We start from the raw sequence: 24,217 nt of genomic DNA, 5'->3' as shown, positions 1-24,217 counted from the left end.
CACACCGCTGGAAGGAGGAGGCTCCCCTGAGGGACCCACGCCGGGGCTGGGTCACCCTGAGGGACTGGGGCTGTAGGCCACCCACATGGTGACAGGGACTCCCCTGAGGGACTGACTGTCTCCCAGTGGGGACCCATGCTGGAGCAGAAGAGCAGTGGGAAGCCAGGACAGAGGAGGAGAGAAAGGAAGGAGGAGCAGCAGGAAACTGCTGCGCAGGGACAGCAGCCTCCTGGGCTGCCTGCTGTCCCTCCAAAGGCAGTGGAGGGGGCTGTCACGATGTGCTCTGAGAGCAAAATAAGGCAGGAGGAGAGGTACCAGGCTGAAACCAAGTGTGGGGAAGGGGGATGAGAGGTGTTTCCCTCAGTGTTTGTTTAATTGTTTGTCTTCCTATTTTTCTTAACACTTGAATAGGTAATTAAAAATTAATGTTAATTGGCAATAAATTACATTAAGTATATTCCTCAAGCTGAAGCTGTTTTGCCCATGACAGGTCCTTATCCTGAAACGTTTACTTCTGATGGTGTTACTGAGGAGGAGTTTCAGTGATGAAGGAAACATGTGATGAATGACCATCAAGTGATGGAGCCTTCTCAGATAACAATCTCATTGACCTCAGGATATGGATGGCTGTGTTGCTCTTTCTCCTCCATGCCCTTCCCTGTCTTTCTTCCTCCCTATTCCCCATTCCCTTTTCCTCCCTGTTAGGGAAGGCAGCATGCCCCCCATAAGAAAGCAACTGTGGTGATGGGGCACAGAGCGGACATGCAACAAGAAGAAAACTTCTTCAGAAATGACATGGTGGAAATTCTCAAGGTGTTGGAGGAGCATGTCTTTGAAACTATTACAGTACCTGGGGTAACCTTTGAGGATGGCTGCATGCTGCCAGTGTTGTATAAAGAGTTTTACATCTTTATTTAAACTATATTACTAAAATGAATGTAAAGTAATCTACTGTAATGCCTTGTCCTTTTCTGCACTGAGTACACTTGACAGGGGAAAAAAGGATGCACTTATTATCTGTCTGATGAATAAATGCAAAAATAAATCCATATTATGAAGCTTGCTTATATAGGTCTGCTTCAGATATTAAACCATTATATCTTGCCTCTAAACTACATTATTCCCCAATGCAAACAGAAATTTTCACAAGGTGGCATTTTGTACTACACATTTGAATTTATATAAAGTAAGGCATACAGTCTTCAACATATATCAGTAAAAGCCTTTGATTTATATTTCCTAGAACTAGGTCACATAAAGCATTCATTTTAGGATGAGGATATGTATGTGCCTGCTTATACTGGCATCTTTGGCTCTGAATGAGAATATATAGCTGTGTTAAAGAGATATTTGTCAAGAAAAATAATGGCATATTGTTTTTCTCTGATAATTACTCAAGGTTTATATGAAACCATCAGTAATATACAGCTTCTCTGATATTGCTATTGACCCTGTAGGCACCCCTGTAAGTTTACCTCCAATGCCTGTTACTATCTTGGTGGTGATTGATCATCCTGAAAAAAAGAGTTATGGTGGGAAATGGCCTCTTATGTCACAGAGTTCAGGACTCTGCTACTGCAGATAGCCATGCTATATAACAGCTTTTTTTCATCTCATCATTCCCTATGTTAAAACTCTCTAGTTTTGCTGGAAAGCATTATTCTTCAAGAAAGTATTCTGCACTCTCACTTTGATGAAGCATAGAGCCTTCTTCTCTTCCTGGAGCTGTTGGATAAATGTTAATCCTCAGTTTATACTCATTAATTCATGCACTTACAGAGACCTTTAAATTAAAGAGCTCCACTTCTTCCTGTAGTTTATCACAAACCATGTTGTACTTACAAAGCACAAACCAAGTCTACTCCCAAACTTTATAAACTTGCCTAAAAAACACTTTTAAAAAATTCTCATCTAATAAAATAGGCTTTTGATTCACCCAAATAGCTTTGCAGCCATTACATTAGTCCTTTGTAGCCTGTGTTCATCTTTGAAAACTGATGTTCAAAACATTGCAAATGAGCCAAGGCAGTGCCTTGTACAGAGCCTGCTTCCCTGTTACTAAAATATTTCACCTGAACCTCATCAGAGGATCACATTTGCCTTTTTTCTTGCCTGTGTTACAGAAGTAGTCGTTTTATGAGTGAGTAAATCAGCTAATGCAAATGCTAGTAAAGTAGCAACACTGAAGAAATAATAGATTTTTAAGTGGCTAGATTTAGTAAAGAGTTCATTTGGCCATTCTGATAATTTTTTCTTTTTGGTACAGGTGGTGCTAGGTGCAGACAATGCTTGGTAGCAAAGCTTACGCTGATTATAACTGACTCGCTTATCTCTGTGAGGAAGTCCAAAATCTGGAACTTTGCCCTTTGGGCTGACTGAATATTGCCTTGCTGTAAGGCGCAGAGAAAATAATGAGTGGAGGGTAGACAGAGAAGGTGAAAGAGAGAGAACTCTTGGTTTTATGTACACTGCATGCTCAAGAAGACACACTTTCTTTGAGAAGCGCAAACTCAACCACTTTCCTTAATTAACCCTTCACGCTTGGAAAAATTTATTCCCAGTTTGTTACTAGTTGTGTTTTGGCTTCCACCCTTGCACTGAGGGGTGGAGCTAGGTCTGTTCCTGAAGGCTGTTAGCTTTTGCTGAACCAGCTGTTTTTAGGCTCTGCACATGGGAACATGGCAATGAGATACGGTAGGTATGAGTAGATACTGCAGTGAGGCAGGACGCCTTTTAAATTGGGACTGAACTGAATAAATTAGAGGGAATGCTGTTAAAGCTGTGGCTTGTGACCTATTTTTCTCTTGCATTTCACCAAGCAAAGGGATAGTCTAGTAGTGTCTTCAAGCTTTAATGAACCCCTGACTTTCCTAGTTAAACTCTGAGAGGAAGGAAGCATACCAGTGAATAAATGCCAGCAGCCAAGCTTAACTAGACTGTATGAATGATAAACTTCTTTTCTAGCAGGATTGACTTTAAAGCTCTATTAGGCTGAAAGTTTATTCACACTGGCACAGAGGAGTCCCAAGTGACTCCATTTTATCCCAGAGAAGACTGCAGTACCTTACAGGCATTAATCTCACAGCAATGGGTTTGGGGTCTGCCTTATACATAGGGCTGGGTGTCTGTACGTACAGATAGCCTGGAGGATATCTGTAAAGGAGAGGTGCAGCCTGGATGTCCCATTGGCAAGGGTACCTAAAGCATACCTTTCACATTCAAAGACACTCAGGATGGACTGGTTGCCATCAGATGTCTCACAGCGCAGACTGCTTCAGAGGCAGCAAGCAATGAACACAATAAAATGTTTTTTTAAAGACATTTACCACCATTTAGGCATGTGATTGTTGGAGGGGGATTGTGAGAGGCAGCAATTTGGAGATGTTCTGGAAATCATGTGTGACGAGTCCCTGGCAGACGACATATCACAGCCTAGAGCAGAGACTTCAGAACAAAAGGCATAAGCTCTTCCTTGTGTGCACCAAAGGTCTGACCTTTTTGGCTTTCTTATTCTCTTTAGGGAAGAGCAAAAGTGAGAGTGAACACACAATCTGGTGAGCAACAGAATCCAGAAGGAAACCGATCCGAGGCTCCTTTCCAGTGCTCAGCAGCTCACATCTAACATCATTGCTTGATCTCAGATGTACAACCACAGAAGAATGCAGAGGGGATGAGACTTCACAGCAGCTGGCTGAAAGCGGCTTCTCTTAACCTTTCAAAGTTTGTATTTTTTTCTTTTTTTTTTTTCTGTGATATGAGCTCCTGCTAACATCACAGCTGAGCAAACACTCTCCTGTTGGTAGGTATACTCTTACCTTTTCTTTTGCAGCAGTGGAGACTATGGCAAGGTCTGAACTGGGAAAAGAAGATCCATCTAGCTCAGGGACCTGACGGCAACTAAGACAGCAGACAGCCAGTTTGCTGAGCTGCTGTTTATATGTCTTGGCTGCAAGAAACGCCCTTTCCATTGCAAATAGACATGAAATTTTTTTACGAGGGAAGGTATTGTCATGGTGTGGGAGGATGAGTGTGATCAAGGGTATGTGTTCAGCTTATTGAGGGAACTACAAGCTATAAATACAAGGCGGGGTGATTACATGTGGGCAGATTGGTACTGGCTATATGTTTTGACAGTGGAAATTCACATTTTACTTGGCTGAGGTAAGAAATATAAAATTTTTTTGTTGCTGTTGTTCTTTTTGCATTTTCTTTATGTCTTAATTACCCCTCCTGTCAGAAATAAGGTATGCAAGCTGACAACAGAAAAGTTTGAGGGATCTTTTCCAAGGTCCTTAGAAAGATTCAGGCGTAGTTTGATTTGAATTCAAAATGATATTTTCTGAGAAAATGGTGCTATCCTGGACTGAGATCTTAGTTACAGTCAGTCCTGTGACAGCATCACAAACTTCCTTTCATATTTTTTCTGAGTTACAATATATGACTTAAACAAACTCTTGAGGCCCGTCAGAAGGATGCTTATTATTAAACTCCACTAATGTAATACATCCTTTTAAAAGGTCCTTAAGTTTGGAGCTTTTTCTGCAATCTCTCTGTTAAAACATCAACCAGGTGGTTAATCCAAATGGCACTATGCAAATGATTGTTTGTGTGTCTCTTCCTGTGATGCCCACACTTCTGCCTTCATTGCTCGAAATGAGGACATTTCTTTCTTCCTTCCCTTTGAAAAGGCAATTCCTTTGCCAGAGAATATGTTTTTCAACGGTGAACAAACAAAAATCTGAACTGGCCCTCTGAATATGTTTAAAAGTTTCATATAAAAAAAACCACTTTGGAAAAACTTTCGATATCAAGAAGGTATGAATCACAAGTTTTTGAGAAGTGGAGTAGGTCAGAGCAATTACAGATGAAATTCAAAACATTGTAGAGGACTTCTGAAAGAAGTCGAGTGGTTACATAGAAATAATCTTCTACCTATTCCTTTGCTATCACATTGATTGTGCTCCTTGAATCACATGCCCAGCACTATACATCCTCACATTGTTGTCTTCTTCACTGGAATTTCAAAGCTTACATTTCTCTCTCCACCTAGTGCCCATCCTCTCTCCTCTGTTATTTTTACTGTAATTATTATGGTGTCAGCTGTGCTGATCACTTCAGAAGGCTCAGGTCTTAAAAGTGGCAGCACACATATTCAATATTTATATAGCTTTTTATCAGGTTACTGGCTTTTTTCATTCACATGCTGTATCAGTCTAGAAATGAAAGGGACATTATTGCAACAGCCTTGTCTTTCCTCTTGTGTTGAGATTTTTTAAATGACAGATGGAGTTACCTTTTAAAGCACACCCGTGATAAGAAATGAACTCCAGGTCTGTGTCACTTGAATTATTTAGTCTGACACTTAACAAACAGAGCATCTTAAGTTCTCCATGGAAGCAGTTTGGTTAAGAAAGAGGATGCAAATCAGACCAGTCGCATATTTAAAGTGTGACTGCGCTAGTGTGTGAACCCTACCACACTATCATGTCAACTTTTGATAGCCATTAAAGGAAGATGATGTATTTTCTTTCAGCTTTGGTCATTTAGAAGGTGTATAGAAGACTTCTTTCCCTCTGCAAGCCCACATTATGCAGTCTCGTTTTTTAAAATCTAATCTGTCTGTGTCAGAAGCCCAGCAGTAAGCCTGCTTCTCTGTATGAGGGAAATTGTTTTCTACTAACTGATGACCTCAGCATAGCAGTTTCTTTTCCAGCACATCAAAGCTCACAGTCAGACTTGCTGCAGCAAGTGCACTTTTGAGTGGCTTTATGACATATAAAGACCCTCTTTGGCATTCATACTGTGCTTCTCTATTGTTTACAAGCTAGCAGTGAATTATTTATGGAAGTTGCTGGAGATATGAGTCTCTTTTTGCCCAAAAGCTGTTTTTTATCTTGTGGTGAGATTTTATGTGAAAGCTATTTTGGGGGTTTATGACCTTTTTACATTTATTTGACAGGTTTTATGGTACCAATCCCTTGTTTCCATTTTTATTGCTGGTAAAACCCATCTCTGAAAATTATTATTAAATGCAGCATGGCTTTAACTCAGCTGATGATATTTTTCATTTACATTTCTGTTTTTGAGTGATTTCAGATAAGATCGTACTGAACAAACTAATGTGAATATTCTTGGCAAAGGAGCAGCCATTTTGCTTCTTCATATAAAGCTTAAGATCATTGGTTCATATATGCAAAGTACATACCTTAGATCACGGTCCAACTATGCTTCACTCCATCAGTATTCATAAGCTGTGACAGAAGTCAATAGTTGCATTGGCATAAAACCAAACTGTTAGTAGTGACCAATGTTAAAACTCCTTGATTGTTTGCTCTATTTTATAGACATTGAAGCATCAAAGACATGCAGTGTTATACAAGTTTGACCAAACTGATCTTAGAAATGAAGTATAATTTCAGTAGGAGTGAACTGCAATTTGATACTTTCTTTCTTCTGCTTAACAAGAGGGGGGCACTGCATTCATTGCCACATTACTCTTAAGAAGTTATTTGGACTTCTTTCCATAAATGCCAGACTTGGAATCAGTTCAGTTCAGAGAGGTGAATGATTCCAGACACTGGTAGCCAAAACTGGCTGAGAAGGACCTTTCTTCCCCAGGTTCTTCACCTTAAATGCATTTATTCTTTGGATGATGGTACTGCCTAGATGTTGTAATTAGGTCCTCTGCTAAAGGCAGAGTTAGGAACTTCCCCATCTTTGAAGTTCACATTCAGACATATATGTATCATTTAGCATCAGCTGAAAAGGGAAATTTTGGTCCTGTGTCTCAGTCTTTCTGTTTGAATTCAGTATCTGGAATGCTTATGTATGTGCATTTAGAGCCTGAAAGTCTAAGAAAGTAGATATGCTCTGGATTTGTTGCAATTGTCAGTGGCTATGCTGCTGTTACTTTGCATGGGTCTTTTAAAGTCTTTCACAGAGAGATGACTGTGCATGGAAGTATACGTCTCATAGACTAAAAGTTACGGTACTTTGGAAAATGGAAATGCCAGACTATTAGCATTTCTGCAATTGGTTTTGCAACATGGAACCTCATGGTGGTTTTGGTAGTGGTGTAACTTGCACATCAGATGCTGCATTCATTTCACCTAGCTTCACGTGCCTGTGATATCGATGTGTAGAACTGAGATAATTGTCTTGAATCCCTTTATGGCCTATGGTGAAAAGCAGGCATTATTGGATATTGAAATTAATCTGACTCCAAGATATCTGCTGTTCTGAGCAGCGTTGGAGCTTTCATAGTGAAAAAGTGGCATGATCACATGATATCTATTCATGGCTGATTGGATCAAACTTGTTTGGTGTTGGTATGGGTTTTCAGCTTACGGATGTAAAGCTTCGTGTGGGAGGTGTTTTGAATATTTAACACGGAATTTGCAGAACTGGATAGGACCATTAAAAATCTGTTTTATTTCATTATAAGAGAGCTGGATTAGCACTGAATGCTTTAGGATATACTATTTTTAGTGCCAGCTGTTCCTCTTGGGGGTTAAGTATGTTGGCTTCTTCTTGTTTCTCTTCTTTGAGGAAATATGTGATCTTCTGAAACACATCATGGCTGCCAAAATTTAATCATCTGAAGGGCTCAGCTGAATTGCCTAAACATTGGCATTTGCTTTCAGCTGAGATGCTGCAGGGCATCCCTGACATCTGAATGGGGCTGACAGATGTTACACAAGAAAGAAGCGAGATAGATGTACTGCTGGTGTAGCAGCTGAAGGCCAGCCAGGATACTCTAGAACATCTCAAATGGCATTAGCAGTCTATGCTTAGGATGTGAATCATGCCCTAATTTCCTTCCGTAGTTTCCTTCGACTGTCCAGGTATGGTACTGGGGTAAAAGAAGTTGGAATCAGCTTCTCTGATTACTCTTGCTGTAACAGAGTCTTAGTGGAGACAGGACACTTTCCATTTCTTGTCACAATAGTTGCAATTTCCTGTTTGGCTTACTCATGCCTTGTCTTGTATTTACAGGTAGCTTTAAAGATCTCTATATGCAGGGACCTGCTTTTATAGATAGACCGTTGGCATCGGTCTTGGCAACAATACAGATATTTCCATGCCAGAACAATCTCAACTGTACAGGGCTATGTATGCATTTGCCTCTAGAAGTGGAGACCTCCCTCCTGCTTGTTTATTCCTTTCCTACTCACAATACACAGCAAATAGAACTTGGTCTTTATCTCAGTAGCTGGGGCATGTCATTTCATAAAGATCCAGTGCCTATTTGACTGACATTTTAAAATTTGCTTCTAAATCAAGGCCTCCCCACTCAGTCAGCCACCTACAGGATGACATTTCAGAAATAAAAGCATAGCATCTCTGCTGATCTGTCCTGAAACGTCTCTCTACCTCCAACATAATTAAAGCCTTACCTGTGAGCTATGGTCCTATATGTCAAGTAGGACCTTGTCTCTCAAAATCTGAAAGACTTTGGAACCTGCAAAACCCAGATAAATTTCAGTCAGTGACTTCAAGATCTATTTTCTGCCTGAGTTAGGAGTCAGTGTAGAGAAATGATAGATGTAAAACCAGCAAGGAATAAGGCTTACTGGCCCTCGGGGGAAGATTTCATGCTTGCTTATACCAATGTTCTGCATACAGAGCTTTCATCAAATTCAGCTGGAGCTGTAGGTGAGAGGCAAGGTATTGAACAGGAATTGATCCAGCCAAATATTGCAACTAAAAGTCGAAAATGACCAACCAGTAAAAAACCTCAAAGTGAAGAGAAAAATGTTAAGTAACTAATTGTTTCAAAGGAATTCAGGATACCTGGGAAAGCTATTTATTAATTTCCTAATGGGCCAAATTATTCTTTAATTTCAGCCAGTTTTTGTCATATCACTACTACTACTATTACTACCAATACTACAACTACATAACTAACTATATATTTACCTGGTTTAACTCACTTGATTTTGCATACCTGTATTTTTTGCTTCTTAAACATGGAAGGGCACAGTGCTGCAGCCTATTGTCTTAGAAAATCCCCCTAATGTCTAGCAGTAAAAAGCAGCCCCATGTCTTTCATTGGAAAGCTGATGTTTTTGTTCAAACCGCTGTCTATTGCTTTCCTCTTCCAGACTTCCACTGCAGAGTGGTGATGGTTTATGCTCGATTCTTTAAATTCAGCAGACAGCCTTCTCACATCTGGTCAATTACCTGTGTCCTACTTGCCCTTTCTGTCTAATCCCTCTCTTATATACAAGTCCTTTATGATGTGACAATTGAACATTAAAAACAATGTGAGGTTAGATCAGAGGCAAGCTGAAAGTAACCCCTGTCTGAATGACAGATGCCTGTGTTGTACTTTTATTTTGCTTCTCCAGCACAAATGTCCATGAAACTAATCTTTCACATATGACTCTACAGAAATTTAAGTTAGAACAAAATTTGTTAGGAGACCTTTTCAGAATTAAAAACATTGACAAAATGAGTTTTGCATAAAAAGTCTATTTATTGGCAATGCTTGTTTAAAGGTTTAAGATCCTGTAGAAATCCTATTAGAAATGACCGAACAAATCCTGGATTTGATGCTTGGGCAGTGGAGTAAAAATTAAGCACCTTAAATGCCTCGTGCTGTTGTGCTGGTGGATGACACCTTCGTGTTCCATTTATGAGTGACTTTAGTGCTATAATTTTGGGATGTTTCAACATGTAATTTAATCCCATCCGGAGTCAAGAAGTTAATTTCTTTTTTTTTTTTTTTCCATTAGACCTTGCTTTTCTCTTATACCTCAGCCTTTCAAACTCATATTAAAGGAACACAGACTGTATTCTAACATTTTAATTATGACCTATATGTGCTTGGACCAGACATAACAGAAGAAGTGACCAAGAAAAGGTGTCCATGGAATAAAGATCCAGTGCCTATTTGACTGACATTTTAAAATTTGCTTCTAAATCAAAATGTAGAAATATATTTGAGAGGATATAGGAAGGACTTAGAGAAGTCCCTGCTGCCTTCTTAGTGCACTGGGTTTTACTGTGACTAGTTGGGAGAAGTAAGAGAATATTTTGTGTCCCATGCCTCAGGGGAGGAACTGACCTCACTCACTATCAGTTGTTCCAGGGGCCCTGGGATAGTCTAAGCCAGAGACCTTTTGCACTTGCACTGGTCAAAAAGGAACCTTTTTAGAAGTAGTTTTGCCCCATATTTGTATGTATTTAAATTGACACTCAGGAGCTGTACTCCTGTGCCTAACTCGCAGAGCTCCAGAGATTTGTCTTATTCTTCACTTTACTATTTAGTTAATCATAACTAGTTTAAACAAGATTTTTCCAAAGTGTGGTCTGAGGACGACTAGTGGGCTGCAAAGCTGTGGAAATTGTTTCCTGGGGTTATTAAACTGTGTTTTCAATAACATTTACAATTTGAAGCATAAGAGGTGCATGACGGTCTACAAAAAATGAAGAGAGCAAACAATGGCCCGCTCCTCATTCCCAGATTGAAGAACGATGTGTTCGGTCATTAGTGCAGAGAGTGTGAATGAAGGCTGCAGGTACTGATTCCCAGTCCCAACTAATTTTCATTCTGGACTCCAGTTTGCTTGGCTTAATCCTCATCCTTCTGAAAGCAGCAGTTTTTCAGGCATACTGCACAATACTCAAGACTAATCTAGCATAGCATTAACTGAAAATGTTAAAAACTTGTTTTAATGTTTTTGCCAACACTGAGTATAAACCCTATGACAAATGAAGAAGGGGTATTTATATCTGTGTTTTCAGAACTCTCAGAGAACACAGGAAAGACATACATTCACTCCAGAGCCCCCAACCCACTGCCATTTCCATGCCCTTAACATGATATTTATTCATTGCAAATTAAAGCATTATCATTTCTGCATTCAATCGCTGTCTGATAGCGGAAGCAGTAATCTAAACAGGCTGCTAGATTCCAATGACATGTTCATTAGGACTGAGTTATGAGTTCAGCACATCCCGAAAATAAGGACTGCTTAGTACATTCATACAGCTGTCTTTTTGCTTCAGGCACAAACCAGGAAAGGAATGACTGCAAAACCAGCTGCTATAGTTCTATACACACCAGCTGTTTTGGTAACCATACCCTTCTTTCCTACTCCAAATAGCATTCCTCTGACAGGATTTGTCTGGCAGAGCAAAGGAGTAAGTTGATATTTGGAAATAAATGTAAGAGAAAGAAGGGAGTTCAAAAGTGCTGGGTGAAATACGCTTTAAAACTAACATATGTCAGAGAATAAAACCCACTTGCTGCAATATAATTTCTGTTTTAAAACAGTAAAAATCACAGAAGTTCACATTGCACCATATGGTGTTGAGTTAAATCTGCTTTGTAGTTTTGAGTCAAGAACATATGCACCCAATGAAGTGGGAGATGTTACAGAAAATATGACTGTTTTGCTAGTAAATAACATTAGAAAGCCACAAACAGTCCCTTAAGTGATTCTTGTCTCCAGTAGATTAGTATGCAGAACAGCCATTACCATGGATGAGCTTTTAAGGCCAAGTGACTCCTAATCACTTTAGAGGCCAAAGGAGCTGGCTAGATGTATGTGAAAGTGTGTGAAATTCTGCACAAGCCTGCTTGTCTGAGAAGAGGAGATCACAAAAATACATTTGTTATACTGCAGGTGGCATTTTAATGTTTCAATTCCACCTTTTTGAATGAGGAGGGCCCAGGCTGTCAATCAGAAAGGAGCAAGAGAAACAGCCCCTTTTTTTGCCAGACACATTTTCTCATTTGATCCTATATATCTTATGTGTGTAAATCAAGACACAAATCCCGCTCAGTGAAAGCTAAGTCAGGCTACACAGCTGTTTGTGTTCACCTATTGCACTGATGCAAAACTGCAGTTGTTTCAGCATGGTGCTCTGAACGTGGTGGAGAGGTGCTGGTGCTCCTTACTGGGCACTGGCGAACCAGCATGCTCCAGCCTCCTGGCAAACTGGTGACATCGTGGACTGTGTCAATACTGGGTGACAGCTCTATGAAGGGGTGGGGGAAGGACATAGAGCCATAGAGGAAAGGACATAGAAAGAGATTTCAGAGGATATAGGAAGGACTTAGAGAAGTCCCTGGCTGCTTCTTAGTGCACCGGTTTTTGCTGTGACTAGTCCCATTCTGAGTTTGGGAGAAATAAGAGGATATTTTGTGTCCCTACCATGCCTCAGGTGAGGAACTGACCACACTCAAATACCTGTCACCATGAGTCGTTGGGAGTAGCTCTCTAGATCGCCTTCTGGACTAAGAGGGCTGCTGCCTAGGGGTAGGACGCATTATGGGATGCAGGGGAAAGGCAGTTCGGCTTGGGGGAGGAATCGAGGGTGGGAAAAGGGACATGTTCAGGTGATTTGGGGAGGAAGAAGAGTGGGAAAATAGAGGGGTAAGCAGGTCAAAAGGGGTGGTTGTGTGTAAATAGGGGGCTGGTCAGTGTGCTCCTCTGGCCATGTCCTGTGCCTGATCATCACAGTCTGTCCTGTCTTCTTATTAAATACCTTTCTAGCTCTTTCCTGGGTCAGTGACTCTTTATTCTGTGTGTACGTGTGTGCATGGAGGTGTGAGTGCAGTAACTGGAGTCAGACCATGGATTGGAGCGCCTGCGTGTCTATGGTGCCAGTGACTGCAGTGAGTGTGGGTGTGTGATCACTAGTGAAGACCAAGCTGGTGACCAGGTGAAGTGGCCTGCAAGCAAGGAGATGCATGGGCCTCTAAGGGCCAGATCTGAGTGTAAGAGTGCCTGTGTATCTCTAAGGGCTGGGGTTTAGGGCACAGGGCGCTGGTTATTGAGATCTGGGAAGTGCCAGCCATCTCTGTGTGCGTGTGCGTGCCCGTGCATGCATGCATGATACTCTGTACGAGCAACTGGAGTGGGATTGCAGCCTTGGGGTTTCGTATGTCCAGGTGCCAGTAACTGAGGAGACTGGGATCAAGAAGTAGCTACTTGGCAGGCTGTCTAAGATCAGCTGCTGGAAGGATCCACACTGTGCACGCATGCATACACACACACACATATATATTCTCACAAGTGGGCTTCTCTCCCGCTTAGCTAGAGAGGGGAGCAGGATGAGGCCTTTGGTGCTGTCTATGTTCATACAGGTGCTCTGAGTGTTTGTCTGTGATCCGTGTGGCTGGCCATGTATATATATTTATATATGTAAGTATGTATATACTTGTGTATGTATGTATATCTGTGGTGTATGTGTGTGCTCTGTGTGCACGTCCTTGCTGGGAACACATCTTCAGCCTCACTACCAATTGGACCACAGGACATGGAGTGGCAGCAGCCTCGTCTCCGTCAGGGTGCTGGATACATCATGATATGTTTTCCTCTAACATATTCATTATGTATTACATTTATTCGACCTTCTATTTTCTTTCCTCACTCACCATTCATGTTAAGAGCCCAATGCGAAGAACAGCTTTCAAGTACAGCAAATGTCTGATGCCTGCACATTTTGGTAGTGCTAGACCTGTATTTCAGGAACATATATCCCTTTCTGAACCCATGCCATTAGAAGCAACTATTTAAAACCCATCCTGCTGTGTGCTGAAGGGATCTGCTGGAGCACATGGATACTGGGACAGACACATGTGGGTACCAAGAAAATTAAACTTTTTCTTATCTCACAAGCCACTGACCAGGAACAGAGAGCATGGAAATAGCCATGTGACAGCTATGAGTGTCCACAATTTGTGCTTAGCTCTCCATGGGAAGGAATGACTGCCTTTTCTCTATTAATCCTGACAGCAGAAAGTTTGGACATGTGACAGCTGCCTTGACAAGTATCTTGATCATAGAGCTTAATCTTTCTTTGACGGTCTTCACAACCAGTGAAATATGACTCCTATCTTCAGGCTTAACAAGATCTTGGAAAGCTCAAACTAATTGGTCATCTTGAAGACTAAAACCTTTGGAAAAATGTGTACATGGTGCAATGGCATATATTCAATTACAAAATTCTTTAACATCTCTAGGATACTGTAAATCCTACTCTGATCTCTGCTGAGGGCATTTGCTTTATTGCTGCCTTTGCTGACCTTCCTTTCTCTCATTTTTGCAGTCCTTACTCAGGTCTTTGATGTTATAATTCCCCTCCTGTACTGTAGTATGACTGTGTTTGAATCTTCAAGAGGGTATTTGGTGAGTGGCTGATCTCTAACCAACTGGAGTGTTCTAGTCAGTGCTTTAACTTTCCTATGAATAAAGCATGAATTTGCCTTCAAGGTTCTGTGAAATTGTGACTGTAATATTTAAAAAACGTGTCTTTGGCTTCTTTCACATCCTTGCCCTCTTTTGCCCAAAAGAGGGCAGTCTATATCTGACTTTATCCAATGCTTTTTGCTCTTTTTTTCCCCCTACATTCAATTGTTAATTGCACAAAAGATGGTGCCACTTTTTATTTACAGTTCAAAATATGTGGATCTGCTTGGTTCATCTCTAACGAGAACCATTCATAAAGTAGGGAATAAGAAAACCATTCACTGCAGTTCAGTAAACAATGAAGTACTTTTCAAATTTTCCCCGCAAGTAAAAGACAGGAGAAGGCTCATGATTTGATCTGTAGTGTTAACCTGCAAACAGTTTAATCAGGGAACTAGCATTTGGCCTTTCTTGTGGTGGAAGGATAAAATCATCCAGTCTTATGCTTTTGTGTGGCACCACATTGGGCTTCTCTCTCTTGATCTTAATGCTCCCTGGGGCAAATGTAGTCATTAGGTAACTTGTCTTGTGACTGTGCAGCAGCACCATCACGTCACGCGGTATCTGTCTGAATAGCCAAGAACTCACCAATGCAGCATGCTGTGGAAAGTGGCTGTTGCTTAACTCTGCTTTGGTGGTTTAGTTTGTCTCTGGTCTGCAGTAGTGCAGGGAGAACCAAGTCCATTTTCCTACCTTTTACAGAGAAGCAGTACGCGAAAGTGGAGTTGTGAATGACTGAGCAGAGCAGCCAGTGCAAGAAGATAAGAAAGCTTCTTTTCAACCATCAGTGACAATTTAAAATACAGTGGTCTGCTTGTGGATTTTATTTTTTGTTAATATTGGCTCTTAGTTTAGTCCTCTTTTTCTGAATGTGGATTGAAGTAACTGAAGAGATACGGGAAAGGGGTTTGTGGAGACTCATGTGGGATGGTCTATATAGTTGACAATCTATAAATAAGTTATCTCACAGCAACACAGTTGTCAGACATCACAGCATCATGTACTTTCTATACACAGGCATGGGCATATGCATGCGTATATATACATATATAAAACACTATGCATATGTGTGTATACCATAAAAACAACTCCTAGTGAGGTGCTGTGGTGACTTAGGTATGTGTAAAAGCACCTAATAGGCACCTAATTTATTTAAAAGAGACCTACTGATTAATATTATAAACCTAGCCCTGTTCTTTCTCATTCATTAATATAGCTATGCATTAACACAGAGTAAATTAACCCCACCAAATCAGTCACACAACGGGAAGTTGTCCAAGACATTGTCTGCTGTAAAGAACATTTATTCTACCGTTACATACCTTGGGGTCTTGATGGCTATGTATTAAAATGGGAGTTTTGAGTGAGTGGAAGAGATGAAGAGTATATTTACATACATATAAAATCAGCTTACTCTTTTTCAGGGTCCATAAAATATCTGTGCCTGGTGCTTTCTTATTTTAATTATCTCACCCTCAAATCTCCTTGTTTTGCCTCTTTTGACTTTTTCCACTCTGTGGATCTCCTCATTACTTACAGTAGGTCTTGGATGAGGCCACAGACTGCTGCTCCTTTCAAATATTATCTACTTCTTCACTATTTTCTCAAGTGGAATTAGAAATTGCGATCCCACCTCTAAGTTTCTGAGCCTCTGGGGATTTATGACCAGAATGTTTTTATGAAATAATGGATGGTCAAAAATGATAGACTTGACAGCTAAAAGGCAGTGCTTAGAAATGGAAAAGTGAATGGATGGAGGAGTCAGTTTCAGGGAGCACTGAAAAGCCAGAAGAGAAATAAGACAGTTTATTACCCAGTAACAGAAATCAATCATGTACCTCTGCTTTCTATCTTGGGCCTGAACGGTAAGTGTGTGCCCCTCTGCAATCACCTACGAAACCAAAACGAGCCTAAAACTAATCCAACTCTTTTATTGTCTGCCTCTTGACAGCCCAGCTAACAGAAATGCTGGGCATGGGAATTCAGGTAGTGCTTGTGAATCTGTGTATCAGAATGATTTTAAGGATGATTTTAAAAAAATATGTGAGATAAATTCTGCACTGAATTTTACCTTATCTAAAGATAGGTGCACATTAATCACTGAAAACATAATACTTTACTCCCTCCTGTGATTACAGCTAGGGGTTAATTCTGTTATAGTCTGAACTCTACTACACAGTTTATGGAAAGACAAATTCTGTGAATGTAAAGCCCATACAGGAGATAAGAAGCTCCATTTGTTTCCTTTTCAGAAGGTGAATTAAATTGAAGTATTAAAGCAGGATGATCAAAAAGAGGTGTTATCCCACTTAGAAACCTGTGAGTTCGTGCCATCTAGCATGGTAGAAGTGACTCAGCTACTTGAATTGAGACTTAGTTACTTAGTTATTCCTTAGGATTTCTGTCTTTCACCTTCTTTCTCATCAGAGAAAATAAAGGATATCTATGGTTTAGTTTTCATATGTGGGTCAAGAACTGTCCCTTGGTTTGTTTTCACTTAAGAAAATCAACCAGGTAAAATATTCAGTTGTTTTTTTTTTCAGTTGTGTTTTTTTTTTTTTCAGATGATCCTTCATTATCTTTTTTATTATGGTTTTACTTATATCTATATCTATAACTATAATTATAACTATAACTATATCCATATATATCACATCATCTATATATCATTATATCTACATCCATATCCATATATTTTTTCTTTGATTCAGTTTGAATCTAGCTCTTAGAAAGTCAGCTAAAGCAAAATAAAGAGGACAGCTATATTTGTGCACAAAAAAGGGAAAATTCTTAGCACTTACTGCTTCAAAGAAGTCAGACCAAAAGTTTAATTCCACATATTTTACTGCTCGCTTTGCTTCTTTTGAGCACCAATGCTGTCTTACTAGTTACTTTTGCTCAATTCTCAGGGTCAGATTCTACCCACTTCTATGTCTCTTCAAGCCTACTTGATTCCCATTTCATGGTATGTATTTTAAATCAGCTCTGAACGAGTCTCTGCCTGGTTTTCCATTTGACAGTCTGGTAGTCAAATCTCTCCTATAACAAGTGCAGATTAAGCAAACCTACTTCTTGAAAAGGTGAGTTTTTGTCTTCATGAAAAAATCTTTTGACTTCAGAAATGGTATTTGTCAGTAAGAGACTCACACATATTTATATATAAAGGTATATATACTTTTAAAAGAGTATTCAGGACCTGCAAAAAAGATTTTCAAAACTGTAGATTTGTATCTCTGTCTGCTCAGCTACCTTTAAAACTTGACTCCAGGTACTTCAGTTGAAGCATCTTTACATGGATCTCAATTAAAGCACTTGAGGCTTCGCGATCTCTTCAGAGAGCCTGTGCCTATGCAAAAAGGATGTTAGTTCCTCAGCCCAACATGATTTCAGCTAAATGGGATAATATGTAAATTCATCACACAGCATTACCACTCACCATTTGCGCAGAGAGTCTGCCTTTCTCTTTGGTCATAAGCTTCTCCAGATTTCCTCACAGGGTGTCAATACTGTGAAGGGATTTAATTTTTAAATCTAAAATTTCTATCCCAAACTTATACATTATTATTTGTCTGAATAGTCCTGGAACAAAGTACCTTACATTAGGAAAAGTTTAGAAAATAAGTGAATGGAGGTAATTTATGTGCATATATATACAAATATATATGCGTACATATATGCGTACACTCTCTCTCTTTTATATGTGTGTATATATATACACACACAAATACATATATATGCATATAAATATATACATATACCTCTCCCTAAAAAGAAAAACAATTCCAGAAACTATGCAAGTTTGTTAGTGGATTTTTTTTTCCAGCAAGGACATTTTCTATGAGGAGTAAGGGCTGATTAGATAGGAAAGTAAATGTTTAAAATGGAAGACAAGAAACATACAAAATCTCTTTATTGTCTATCTTGTGAAGCACAGGACTTTGAAATTCTTTGTAATGAACAAAGCCTGTATGAAGTATGGAGAAAATGAGTCAGTGATCAAACAAGGTTGTTTCCTCCATTTAAAAAGTTCTGAGAAATGGTGAATTTGTTACATTCAAGATTAGGATACTTAAAGCTTGAATAGAAACATTTTCTTAACATTGTCAAATGAGGATAAGGAGAGTGACATCAAGTCAAGTAAACACTGTCATTTACTTCTAAAAAGACACAGTTTTGTATCTGTTTATAAATATATGTGTGTTCCACCACGTTGATGTAGGAAAAGGGACAGAACAAATCAGGTAAATTAATCAACTTGAGGCAGCTATGTGTGACGTTCAAGAGGCCTGGAGTTACAGTATTTAAAAAAAGAGATCAATTCAAACCTTGCTCTAGAGATGTTTTCAGAAGTTACAAAAGGGATTGTATCAGGCCTTTTGTGATAAAAAATATTACACTCGTTCACCTTGGAGAATGACTCAAATCTTAGGAACGAGGCCTCAATAAGGCACATTTTGCTTAAATTTAATCACATGCATAAACGGTTTTCTGAAATGGAACCCTGTAGGAAACTTAGCTAGAATTACTACCTGTTAGTAGTATTAACCCTGTGGGATATATTATTGGGAAAAGTGGTTTTAATAAATAATATGGTTTTGTTCAGGGGACACTCACTGAGGATAAAGGTTCTGAAGCAGAGTATTGAGCAAGTGAAAATCTTGGAAATTGGGATACTGCTAAAATAATTAAAAAAATGTTCAAGAACAATGATCCACCTGTCTTTCCTCAGCTCTTAACACTGCTTACGGTTTAATACCATCTCACTACCACTGCTATTAGCAAAAGTTACCCTACTGTAGATATGCCATTGCGTGCAGTGTTCAAACATAGCCCTCTCAGAAGTTTTCAGTTAAAATATAATAAACAAAAATGGCTGTGCTTCTATTCTGTTCAGGCTAATTATATATTGTGAATTCGTGTGTAAAAAACAAGAAATCATGAATACTGTGTATTACTTTCACTATGGGTGATCAAAACATTATTTAGTGCTTCTACAATTACGATATATTAGGAAAATTCACGTTCAGACTTGCAACATCCACCTGAATGGTGAGACTAGTTAGAGATCCCTAAGACATAATAGAAGTCATAAAAGAGAACAGTTTAGAACATGCTAGCAGACTTTTCATTGATAATATATTCAACTAAGTTTGTTGTTAAAAAGCCATGGGTGTAAAGCACATTAAAATGTAATTGCAGTGACAGTTCAATGCAATTGTTACATATTACATATTAGGGCATATTTTTGCTATTTACTTTTAAGACACTTATGCACCTGAGCAGACACATCTGAAAAGATCATAAAAGAGGAAAAGTTAAAAAATGAACTATAAAGCCAAATGACAAAGAGAACAAGAGTTATGAACACAATTGTTGAGAATTGTAGTAAGCGTATAAATGGACAAGGAACTGCTTAATGTTCTCACATACACATTTTCCACTGTAGGAAGAAATGAAAATGCACTTACTCACAGGCTGCTGAACACTGCTGAGCTTTGACTGGTCTCCGGGAACATTAATCACTTGCAAACTCTCAATTGTTAATGTGAATAGAAATTAAATAAACAGTCTTTTTCTCAGAACTCAGCTTCTTTACTTTTCTCAGAAATTATTCTACAGACTGCAATTGTTTGTCTAATTCTTCATCTCCAATCATCTCCATCTCCAGTCTCTTCTCCAACTTGAGTCAAAATAATTAGAAATTACAAAAAATAACTGGATTATAAAGCTACCAAGATAATAAAATACCATTACAAGGGAAAAAAATAACATTCTTATACCCTCAAAAAGGGGAGAAATAGAGACTTCAGAAAGCCTATTAGGGACTAGACTGTGATTATTGATTTTACATGGAAAGCAATCAAATTCAGTGGTACATCCCCTTCAGAGATAATTCTATTTGAAGAGCGGACAAGTGTAATTGTTATAACACACTTCTCTTGTCTACCGTTGGCAAGTAGCACAACCACATCAGCTGCTTAATTAATGAAGGCTGGCTTGGGGCTAGGTCCAAGAAATTCAAAGACTTCAGCCTTGGTGTGATTCACAAACTGCACACTTAGGTTCAGAGAAAAAGCACAGGCAATAATACGATCACTTGCACACTCACTAAAAGATTTCATGCTGCTAGATTGGGATTTACATGTTTAAAACACACAGAAGTCCCCTGAAAAATCTGGCCTATCTACAGGCACAGAAAGTTCACTTCTTGAAAACTGTGTAGCTTGCAATCATGGATCGCCAACGCTCACTAAGAAATGCCTGTGCTGGGGGGAAAAGCGTACCTGACATATGGATATATTTTGCAATTGAAGCTAAGCAGGCAGAAATGGTGTAAGTGGACATGTCTGCCTTCTGTGGAGAAGTGAACTGTAATAGTGCTGCCAAAATGTATGCAAATACCCCAAAGACCCAGCTGAAGAGCAGTCAGGGTAAAAGCCACCTGTACATCTAGCAGCTGGAAATGGGCTTTCTTTGCATAAGCTGAAAATGAGAGAAGAAAAAATTAAAGGATGCTGGCTGTTGCCTCAGGGAGGAAGGGTACTTGGCCTGGTCCCACAGAAGAGGCTGTCCCTGTGTATTTCCCACAGCTAGTGTTACATTAAAAGCCTAGACACTCCAGGCAGCAAGACTGAAAATCCCAGTTCTGCTCGCTTCTTGATAAAAGTAAGAATCACTCTTGCTTACCTCTGGCCAGGATTTAGCTCCAGCCATGACTTACCTCCTTGATAATGGCATGTCTTCAGTAGAGGTATGAGAGTGTTACCTCTCCTCCTACCTCTGTAGCTGAGGAAGACTAAAACCCATGACCCTTACTTCCCACTTAAGTATTCTAATCACCAAATGATGAAACAAATGCAGGCAGGATATTGCTGCCTCTGTTGCTTTTTTATTTTTACTTTTTTAAAAACAGACCTAGCCCTGTTCCACTAGGTGTCTATTCTCAGAAGACGATGAAGCAGTTGGATTCTCAGAGGCTGAGACTGGTGCCCAGTGTCATCTGTTCGTTCCCCTCATAGACACCAGGGAGGAACAGCTGCCCGGGGAATTACTTGGTGAACTTGGTTCCAGATCTCTTTCCAGAGGTATTCAGAGGTGTCTGTCTCCATCACTGACTTTATAGGAAAGGTAGGTGTTCCCTTTAGGGGGCAAGGTGTCTGAAATGTATGAGGCTACACACTCCAGTCATGTTCACTTGTCTGGTGTCTGCTGTACGACAATACACTGAAGAGAGAATGGGGATACTGGTTGATAATTTTAGACATTTAACTTATGTACCTAGTTAGATAAAGTGGAGCCCAAAAGGAGCCAGTGGGGAAGGACAGAGTTTTCCTCAGGGGGATGTGGAGCACCTAAGCAAGACTCCTGCTCTGAACTGCCCTATTTCTCTACTTACTATTGCTAAATTACTTTACTTACTTTTGTCTTAAAGCTTGCTGTTTGGATACCAGTTCCTGTAGCCTGTAATTTTCTCACAATAATGTATGCAGTCCTGAAGATTCATGGGGATACTGGATACATTGCAAATGTAATTTAGGTCTAAACACTTTCTGCTAGTCCTACTCTCTAATGATGCCAGTTAGTTATTTAATCGCTGCCCTTTGGTATAACCATGCACCAAGTGCTTTATTGTATGAAGTACTGAAATAAAAATAATCTGTCTTGTAATATCAGCAACACAGACCTGAACAATAGTAGGAGGAAAAGAAGTATTGTTTCTGGAGCATGGCAATTTTTAAAAGCTATTCTTGGCCTGCTGACTAGCAATTGCTTGCTGACTTCAGAAGTGCCACAATGAACTCATGTATTGTATCAGAAAGCCGCCGCCTTCTCTGAAAAAATATCCTCCTGATTTTACTTTAGCATTTATAGTGAATCAGAATCACATTCATCTGCTCGTGACTTGCATCAGTTTACTCACTGGTTCATTACACAACTCATTTTGGAGGTGCAACTTCATCTTTCTTAGAGGAAAACGGGACTTGTCTGAATTGATCCAAATGGTAGTAAAAAGCAAGCCAGGAAAAGAAGATTTCTTTTGTTTTATTGGAAAAGTGTAGTGTCCCCTTACCAATAATAAAAATTTAATGAAAAGCAATTAGCAGAAGAAATAATTTTCAATAAAGGCAGTAACGTTCTATTAAGTCATACTTGATAGCTCAACAGAACTGTGTTTTATATTCAGTATTAAACTCCATGACAAAGAAATTACAGAATTTCTGTCAGGTATAGTATGATTTGTTCACCATGAACATGCAACAGTGGCTGGTAGTAGTATCTTTTCTATGACAGGACTAAAATTAAGCTCAAGGCTTTCTGCAGATACAAATACCCAAACTATCAGCCATGATTTCTTTTGGACCTTAACTCTGATGGTGATTAACATCCTGTGACAGAAGATAGTCATGCTTTATTTCGAGGTTTCATTTGTAAGTGCTTTAGTGTGACAATAGACCTTTCAATTAGTGGTTTATTGGATGCTAGTGCCTACTGGGTCTATAGACTGTCTATAACCATGTTTTATGTGTATTTACTGATGTGCAGTCACTATCCATGAAATATTATATATAATAATAATAATAATCATAATAAATACCAATTAATCACATATTACCCATTGAGAATACATCCAATATAAAGGCATTAAGGGTGATGAGATAGCTCTTGCTGCATGATGCTTTTCTTCAGCAAAATGTCTGCCAAAGCTGGCAGGACTGTTTCCCTAAACCTCCTGTTGCAGGCATCTCCAATGCAGAGAGTAATCCCTTCTCATTTCAAACAATTCATATTCTCGAAGATCACTAGGTCAGAACAAAGGGATGAAACAACAAATTAGTGTCTGTCTGATCTAAGGGGCTTATGTATGTAATTATGATATTAACAGTCTTAGTAACCAAAAACCACCCCCAAACCTCCACATGCTTTACCCTTCCTCTTAGCAATAAAGATTGAGAGGAGTACTAGGATAATAAATGTCTCTAATTTGGCTCACCCACTAAGAGCGTTGTTGATTTAGTTCCATGAAGGAGCTGGAAAATGAAGGAGTGTTGCATTCTCTGTTGTTGACTTCCACAGTTTGAGCGGTGCAAGTTTGGAGGGAGATTTTACTTATAGACAGTTGATGTCATCTAGGCTGCATTAAGAGGATGTTAAGATGTAGAACTTTACAGTGACACTTTCCTAGAATAATTGAAGATACACTAAATGCCTCTTACAAAGTGAAATACGAATGGAGGGCATGGTATCTACTAGGAGGAACAGGGAAACAGGCAGAGGCCTGTCCTCTGAAGGCTTTATCCCTGAAGGGATAAAATAAAAAATAACCAACTACCTTTCTGTGCTTCCAGAATGGTTTTAAGCTGTGGAGCAGTAAAACATTTAATGTTTCTGTGATTTTGAGTATCTTTATTTTTTCAGAAATTCTGAGTACAGTCTTATCCCAGTTTCAATGTTTTAATTCCTCTCCTGTTTGGGAAATATTTCAAATGCTATTTGGACTTGCTAATTCTATGTTTAACGTCTTGGAGAAAGAAAGAAGAATGGCAAATGTTAGCTCTCATGAAAAATAGCCATTATTTATCTTGTGCTACTTCGTGGAGATAGATTAAGGAAATAGGCACTGGTTGGAAAGGTCAGAGAGTCAGGGAAGAAGTGCCCAGGCTGGCAGAGGAGCAGTGGTACTGCTGGGAGGGCAGGATCATGTCACTGAGCTGTGTGACATTTTGGCAGTGGAAAGGATGCTAAGGATGAAGATGTTTGCTAGAACTGGGATGAGGAAGAAACCGTGATGTTAACCAGGTATCTGTCACAGTCAACGTGCCCTCCTGCTCAGAGGGAGCCAGTGACCAACTTATGGGTGACTCTCAGCGTAGCTGCAGAGAACAAATTTTCTGTGCCTCTTAATATGTTATATCCGGTATCTGTTCCTGGTATCTGAAGAAGTGTTAATTACTACCCAATGTTTTCACCTATAGCCCAGGCTCTGGGAAAAAGTGGAAGGGACTCCTGGCTGA

Source organism: Nyctibius grandis, chromosome 2 (genome assembly GCF_013368605.1).
Source record: "Nyctibius grandis isolate bNycGra1 chromosome 2, bNycGra1.pri, whole genome shotgun sequence".
Classification (NCBI taxonomy): Eukaryota; Metazoa; Chordata; class Aves; order Nyctibiiformes; family Nyctibiidae; genus Nyctibius; species Nyctibius grandis.
This window is presented reverse-complemented; position numbering follows the sequence as displayed.